The sequence below is a fragment of the Sapajus apella genome, unplaced genomic scaffold, assembly GCF_009761245.1.
Source record: "Sapajus apella isolate SASKATOON/1434 unplaced genomic scaffold, GSC_monkey_1.0 scaffold16, whole genome shotgun sequence".
Taxonomy (NCBI): domain Eukaryota; kingdom Metazoa; phylum Chordata; class Mammalia; order Primates; family Cebidae; genus Sapajus; species Sapajus apella.
The window spans coordinates 20722490-20731037 of NW_022436956.1; positions in this window are offsets into that span (position 1 = coordinate 20722490).

Consider the following 8548-nt stretch of genomic DNA (forward strand, 5'->3'; position numbering starts at 1 on the left):
CTATAGTCCATATGGATCTAATACAGATTTACAGAACATTTCATCGAACAGCTGTAGAATACACATTATTCACCTTAGTACATGGATCATTCTCAAGCATAGACCATGTGTTAGGCCACAAAACAAGTCTTAAAACTTTCAAGAAAATAAAATTATATCAAGCATCTTCTCTGACCACGATGGAACAAAACTAGAAATTAATAAAAGAGGAATTTTGGGAACTACACAAAAACATAGAAATTGAACAACGTGCTCTTGAATGGCCAGTGGGTCAAAGAAGGCATTTAAAAGGAAATTGAAAAATTCATTGAAACAAATGATAATGGAAACACAACAACCCAAAAACCTATGCAATACAGTGAAAGCAGTATTAACAGGGAAGTTTATAGCTATACATGTCTAAATAAAAAAAAAAAACTCAAACAGTCTAACAATGCATTTTAAAGAGCTAGAAAAGTAAGAGCAAACCAAACTTCAAATTATGAGAAGAAATAAAATAATAAAAATCAGAGCAGAAATAAATGAAATGGAAATTTTAAAAACAATACAAAAGATCAATGAAACAAAAAGTTGTTTTTTGAATATATAAACAAATTGACAAACCATTAGTGAGACCAACTAATAAAAAAAGAGAGAAGACCTAAATAGATAAAATCAGAGATGAAAAAGGAGACATTACAACTCATACTACAGAAACTCAAAGGATCTCTAGTGGCTACTATAAGAAACCAGATGCCAATAAATTGGAAAATCTAGATGAAATGGTTAAATTCCTAGTCACATACAGTCTGCCAAGACTGATCCACAAAAAAATCCAAAACTTGAACAGACCAATACCAAGTAATGAGATCAAAGCTGTAATAAAAATTCTCCCTTCCTCCTTTTTAGAGATCTGAAAACAACAAAAAGTCTCCCAGCAAAGAAAGAATAAACAAGATTTAGTATTTGCTAGCAAAATAGGGTGACTGTAGTAAAAAATAATTTAGTTGTACATTTTAAAATAATAAAAAAGAGTATAACTGAATTATTTGTAACACAAAGGATAAACCCTTGATGTGACGCATACCCCATTTACCCTGATGTAATTATTATGCATTGCACACCTGTATCAAAATATCTCATGTATATAAATATATATACCCATAAATATATAAACTTACTATGTACCCACAAAAATTAAAAATAAATAAATAAAAGGGCAGATGAAACCACACAAGAAAACATGGTTAACTTTCACCCCTCTACTCCCATGCACACATGGATGTTTACTATTATTTTAAGACTTCAAAAAGCATTGGAAACAAAATCAACTAGGGAAAATATTTATAAGAAACATTTCAAACAATGTTCTGGTATTCTTAAATACAAAGAGCTTTAGAGGATCAATAAGAGGAATGTAAAACTCTAATAAGGAAATGGCCAAAGGATAGGAACAGATAATTCATGAAGAAATATAATTGGTACATAGAAGCAAAAATATCCAATCTAATTAATAATAAAAGAAATTTTAAAATAAATAGTTATCATTTTGATTAAAATACCAATAGACTTTAAAAACTAGACAAGCTGATTATAAAGTTTATAAAGAAAAATAGGGCTGAGCACTGTAGGTCATACCTGTAATCCCAACACTTTGGGAGGCTGAGATGGGCAGATGACTTGAGATCAGGAGTTCGAGACCAGCCTGGCCAACATGGTAAAATCCTGTCTCTACTAAAAATACAAAAAATAATTAACTGGGTGTGGTGGTACACGCCTGTAATCCCAGCTACTCAGGAGGCTGAGGCTGGAGAATTGCTTGAACCCAGGAGGTGGAGGTTGCAGTGAGCTAAGATCATGCCACTGCACTCCAGCCTGGGCGATAGAGCAAAGACTCTGTCTCAAACAAACAAACAAACAAACAACCCAGAAAGGAAAAAAAAGAAAGAAAGAAAAATAAACATGTAATAATTAGCAAAATTCTGAAAAAGAAGAGTAATGGCACATGGCATGGATGTGGGGGAAGTCCTCCAATAATTAGGTTCTAGGCAATAAACAGTCAAATATTTACATAGAAAGTCAAGAAATGGACCTAATACAACGGGGGGAGTTTAGAATGTGGTAATGACACCATTTCATATAAGCAGGGTGTCTTAGTCCACTTGTGCTCCTATTTATAGTAGAATCCTTGAGATTGGGTAATTTATAACAATAATATGTTGACTCCCAATTCTGGAGCCTGGGAAGTATGAAATCAAGGTGCCTACAGGTTCAGTTTCTGGTGATGCCATTGACTTCTTCCAAGAAAGAAAGAAAACATCTTCCACCTTACACTTCATCCTCCAGAAGGGAAAAAGGCTATATTCTCACACTGCAGAAGGTAGAAGGGCCAAGAGAAAGAGCCTACTTCCAAAAGCTCTTTTATTAAAGCATTAAACCTACCCATGAGAGTGGAGCCCTGATGGCCTAATCACCTACTAAGACCCCAACCCCAATCCGGCCACATTGACAATTACATTTTAACTTGAATTTTAGAGTGGACAAACATTCCCCAAAAGTAGCATGGGGAAGAGATAGATTAATAAAAAATTGTATTAGCAACTGGTAGTTACCTGGAAAAAAATCTGAAATGGCTCCTGACTTCACAATTTATACCAAAATAAGATCTAAAGGATTAAGCATCTAAATGGGAAAAATTAAAAAATAAAATTGCTAGAAGAAAACACTAGCAACTGGTTTTGGTGATTTTTTTTTTTTTTTTTTTTTTTTTTTTTTTCAGAATCCAGGACCTGGAACAATGGTGTGGCAGACTGAATTTTTAAAAGATCATCAAAACAATAGCAACTGTCCCACGCACTTTCCCTACAATCTGACTTTGAAATTCCTCTCACTGAGTAGTAGGCTTTGTGCCCCTTCACCTTGAAAACAGATTATTGTGACTGCTTTGACCAACAGAGTACATCAGAAGTGACTTCTCAGGCTAAATCATAAAATAACCTCTATTTATACCTGGCTGTCTTAGAATGCTCACTCTTGGAACCCAAGACACCATGCTGTGAGGAAGCCCAAGGAGGCTCACATGGAGAAGAACCAAAGCACCCAGCTCACAGCCCTGTCTGAGCACCCAGACAATAGCCAGCCCCAACTTGATAGCCATGTGAGTAAGCCACCTTGAAAGTGGATCATTCAGCCCCCATTTAAGTCACCTCAGTGATGCTAAGTGGAGCAGAGAAGAGCCATCCCTGTTGAACTTGACCAAATGATTGTTTTTCTAGCCACTTAGATTTAGGGTGGTCTGTTAAACAGCAATAGATAACTAAAATAAATGAATTTTTACCTTCACTGCTAGGAACTGGGTCACTCTCTTGTTTCTTAGGCAAAGAAATGTTAATGTATTTAAGGAAACTTATACCTATTTTATTTTTTTAGAAACAAATATATTTTAGGAAGTATATTGTACACTGATATCAAAATAAAGCAAAGCAATAAGACACATAAAATGATAATCTGCAAATTTCCTGAAAATTGCTTTTTATCAGATCCATAAAAACTGCATTCAAATAATCACAATTCAAGACCTCTGTATATTAAGTGCAAAAAGCACCATGTGAAAAAAAAGTAGAGAAAATGAAACAATATTTGATAAAGAAACAGTAGAAAGACACAAACTAAGTGATTACTTATTGGGAACTGGTAAGGAATGAGCTGACAGGAATAGAATTGAGTGGAATACTTTGCAATATACACCTTTTAATATTGTTTTGATTTTTGAACCATGCAAATGTATTATCTATTCTAAGAAATAAATTGTAAAAGCAACACAAATAAATACATTTTAAAATGGTATATGAAGAGAGCTTTGTATTTCAAAAGTCAATATCAAGATAAATATAATGATTCTGTTCAATTTGGCTTTTCATTTACTGGGAACATAAACTGCATATAACTGTAATTGTTGCATAAGTAGTTATACCCTTGGCATCTTTGCTATTATATTTACAGAGGGAAAATTATTGGAATAATAAAAACTAAACAATTTCTTATTTTAAACATAAAACAGAATTTCATAAATCAAGTCACAAAAGCAGTTTTGTCTATGCTCGATGCTGCCACATGTAATTAAAATAAACCTAATAGTTAAGAATTTGATCTTTGGAACATTTAAAATCCTCTTAGCTATTTTGAAATACAAAAGACATTATTATTAACTGTAATCACCATGCTGTGCAATAGTACACCAGGATATATTCCTCTGGTCTAACTGAAATTTTGTACCATTTGACCAATGCCTCCCCTTTCCCTGCCTACCCCACCCGGCTCTGGTAACCACCATTCTACTCTCTACTTCTATGAGTCCAACTTTTTTAGATGAGATGGGATAATATTTTAAAATATTATGTGAAACTAAAATCTAAGTGACTGTGTTAAAGCATTGTACTAGAGGTGATCTATATGTGAGAGGTGGAAGAGAAGCAGCAAGGAATGTGAAGGTATGTGATATGGTTTGACTGTGCCCACCCAAATCTCATCTTGAAGTGTAGTTCCCATAATCCCCATGTGTCATGGGAGGGACGTGGTGGCAGGTAATTGAATCATGGGGACAGTTACCCCCATGCTGCTGTTCTTGTGAGAGTGAGTTCTCACAAAATCTGATGGTTTTATAAGGAAGTTCTTACTTTGCTCGGTTCTCATTCTCTCTCCTGCTGCCTTGTGAAGGATGTGTTTGCTTCCCCTTCTGCCATGATTGTAAGTTTCCTGAGGCCTCCCCAGCCATGCTAAACTGTAAGTCAATTAAGCCTCTTTCCTTTATAAACTATCCAGTCTCAGGTCTTGGCCATCTCTTCATACCAGCATGAGAACAAACTAATAACAGTTTGCTAAAGCTATTTTCTTGGGGGAATGCAGGGGAGACAGATGCAATACTGTTGTGGTGGCTTTGTATTGTGTCTGCTTAGCTGAGGTGGAACTATGGTTCCCAGAATTCCCTTCCCTGTCTAGTTTCCATTTAGAGCTGGTGTTATACATCAATGCCAACAAAGGCCAGAACTTGACTGGCCTTTGCTCTTGGTTCCTGGGAGAGAACCTTTATATTTTTGGAATTTCCCAAGTGATAGGAGTGTCTTTATTATTCCTGGCAAGCCCTGATCATTTATGCTACAAAGGTGACCCTTACAGAGTCCTTAGATATTTCAAGATGAGGCCTGGCCATGCTAGAAAAGTCAACCATATGATTATAGGGTTGGGGCTTTATGCCATGTGATATCAATCTGATATAGATTAGGATTGGAAGGGACTAGAGATTAAGTTCAATCACATCGCCAAGGATTAAATGATGACTATGTAATGAAACTCCAGTAAAAACTCTGGCTAGTAAAGCTTGGATAATGCTCCTGGCTGGTAATACACAGTGATGGGGAGTGAACACAGAAGCTTCACCTTCAGGAACCTCCTGGGTCTCAGTCCATGCATCTCCCCTTTTGGCTAGTTTTTATGTGTTTTCTTTTGCGATAATAAATCTATAATGTTAAATATAGCTTTTTCCAAAGTTCTGTGAGTCTTTCTAGCAAGAAGGTGGTGGAAACCCTTGAATTTGTAGCCAATTGAAGTGTGGGTGGCCTGGGAATCCCTGCGCATGTGGCTGATGTCTGAATTGAAGGCAGTCTCAAAGAAGACTGAGCCCTTAGGCTGAGGAATTTGGCCTAACTCCAAGCAGTTAGTGTCAGAATTGCAATGGAGTTGACCACGAGAGAAATTTGCTTGAGATTTGGAAGTCATAGGGAAGTAGCAGGCATAATTTTTACCCTCTGGAAGATCAATGCAGAGTGCCAGGCACTGTGGTACCTCATGCACATTGTTGCTGATCACCTGGCTCACCTTGTTGGCATATGACAGCACCCAGCCTGCAGCTCCTCTAGCTGCTGCCACATCTCCTCAAACTTCTCTGTGTTCTGGGCCAAAGATATGTGCAGCTCTAGAGCTAAGGGTGCCAGCTACTCCTGCAGGCCTCAGGCCATCCAAGTCACCTAAGGTGGAGTAATGAGAGACAGAAGCAAGCTCCATTTTTTTTCTAGAAGTTTTTGGTTGGTTCCTGCTCTTGCTCTTATTCACCTTTCCTTCCCAACTGCTGGTCTGGCTGACCCATGGTGACTTCAGCCCCAGCACCACACGCAGGCCAGCAGATTGCTCCACCAGCCATCCCAATTGCATAATGTTGAATCCCAAAAATCAGACTCTTATTCCAGATAACTCTTTGTTCTGCTTCTCTGATTTTTACCTTGACTGATACAACTGTTTCAGTCTATCTATTGATAGAAAATATGTTTGTGATTATTGGGAATTTAAGAGGAAACACCATGGGAATAGAAATAGTATGATACTAGAGTTTTCAACCCTAACAGATATCAGTCTTTAAAAAAAAATACTGATCCCACTCTCTTCCTCTGAGATTTTGGGGTAAAGTTTAGGCACTATTTTTTTTTTTTTTTTTTTTGAAAGATGGTTACCGTTTGCACTCAAGAGCTATGAAATGCTTCGGGAGAGGAAAGAAAAAGAACAAAGAAAAGTGATCAATATCACAAACATACACATACAAGAAAGCATAGCAAGAATGCATCAGAACATAAGAGACTCTCCTGAATTCAAATGGCAGAGAAGTACTAAAAGTTAACCAATAGACAAAGACATATTAGGCAAATATTAATTAAAATAAAGACATGATGATAGTAATATGAAACAAAATAGAATTAAAAGTTAAAAGAATGAAAATGGACGAAGGATATTTTATTAATAAAGTTTATAGTACATGATGAAGAAATGTTTTCTTTCTTTTTGCATCTAGCATAACTTGGAGTTATAGAAGGCAAAAACTGACAAGACATACTCAGAGAAAAATGAAAAAGTAAAATCACCTCTCTCAGAACTAAGAGATCAAGAAGAGAAAAAATATAAAGGATTTGAAAAATATAATTAGCAAGCCTCATCTATCATGTTAGAAGCTCTTTTAATGCCACATTCCTGATTCATTGGATTAACTGATGTTCTCTATTCTTTCTTTAACAAATGTCAATGCCCTTGACATGCAAAGGCTAGAGGAGTAAGCCACTTTCATAATTCACCCCTTTTTTCTCCCCAATCAAGTTATTCCAGATCTTCTGTCAGATCCTATTGTTATTTTTAATATTATGTAAACTAATAGAATATTAATGTAAAAAAATTAGTTCTTCCTAGAAAATTAGTTGAATATTTTGTAAAGATTCAATACAGATGGATCACTATGAAATTTGCTATCAGATAAGTATGCATAAGACAATTATAAAATGATTTGAGTGAGAAACCTGGAAAATTTGAATACTCCACCAGTTTCTATACATTTGCCTTGTACCATAAAGAAATACAAATTAGAAATCACAGGCAACGCAGTCTGGTAGTGCAGTCCAAGAAAGTGGACTGAACTTCAATGGGTATGCTCAAGAATTTTTTTTTTTTTTTGTGAGACAGTCTTGCTGTCACCCAGGCTAGCTAGAGTGCAATGGCGTTATCTCAGCTCACTGCAATGTCCACCTCCCAGGTTCAAGTGATTCTCCCTACTTCAGCCTCCTGAGTAGCCAGGATTACAGGTGCCTGCCACCATGCCCAGCTAATTTTTGTATTTTTAGTAGAGACAAGGGTTTGCTATGTTGGCTAGGCTGCTCTCAAACTCTTGATCTGCCCACCTCGGCCTCCCAAAGTACTGGGATTACAGGCATGAGCCACCACGCCCAGCCTCAAGATTTTCTTAAAAAGACTTAAAAAAGGTCCTGGCCCTGCATCAAAAGACTGACAACTGAATGTTTATTTTTGTGTACTAAACTAAAATAAAATGCACAGAAATTTTTTATTTTTTAAATGATCCCTCAGTCTAACTTTTGGGTTTACAAATCTTATCAGGTAAGAGAGCATTTTGTAAAGATAAAATTTTGACACAGAGAAAACAAATCTTATTCAAACATCCATGAAACCATTATAAAAGCTGGGAAAAGAAATCATCAAGCAAATACCATGCAACTAATGCAATACCATGCTGGAGTCACACAGCGTATGACAGACTCAGCCAGAGAGGTTGGATGTGGGCCTAGACTCTCTTGGCATCTTCTGGAGAGGTGTGCTTGAGCCACGGTTCAGCCCAGCTAACTCACTGCCAGGCAATCTAGAAGAATCCTGTTACCAACCAGGTGGCAATCTGGTTTGTCTCTTTACGGGTTTTTATCCCATAGGTTACATTCTCTGTCTACAAAGCCACGGAATTAGAAATCACAACAGAAGAATGGAGGAAAAAAAGTCATTTAGAAATAAAGACTCTTCTCAATATCTAAAGTTAAAAGAGAAAAATCAAAACTAAAAATACAGACTATTGGCTGGGCGTGGTGGCTCATGCCTGTACTCCTAGCGCTTTGAGAGGCCGAGGTGGGTGGATCATGAGGTCAGGAGCTCAAGACCAGCCTGACCAACATGTTGAATCCCCATCTCTACTAAAAATACAAAAAATTAGCTGTGCATGGCAGTGCACACCTATAATCCCAACTACTCAGGA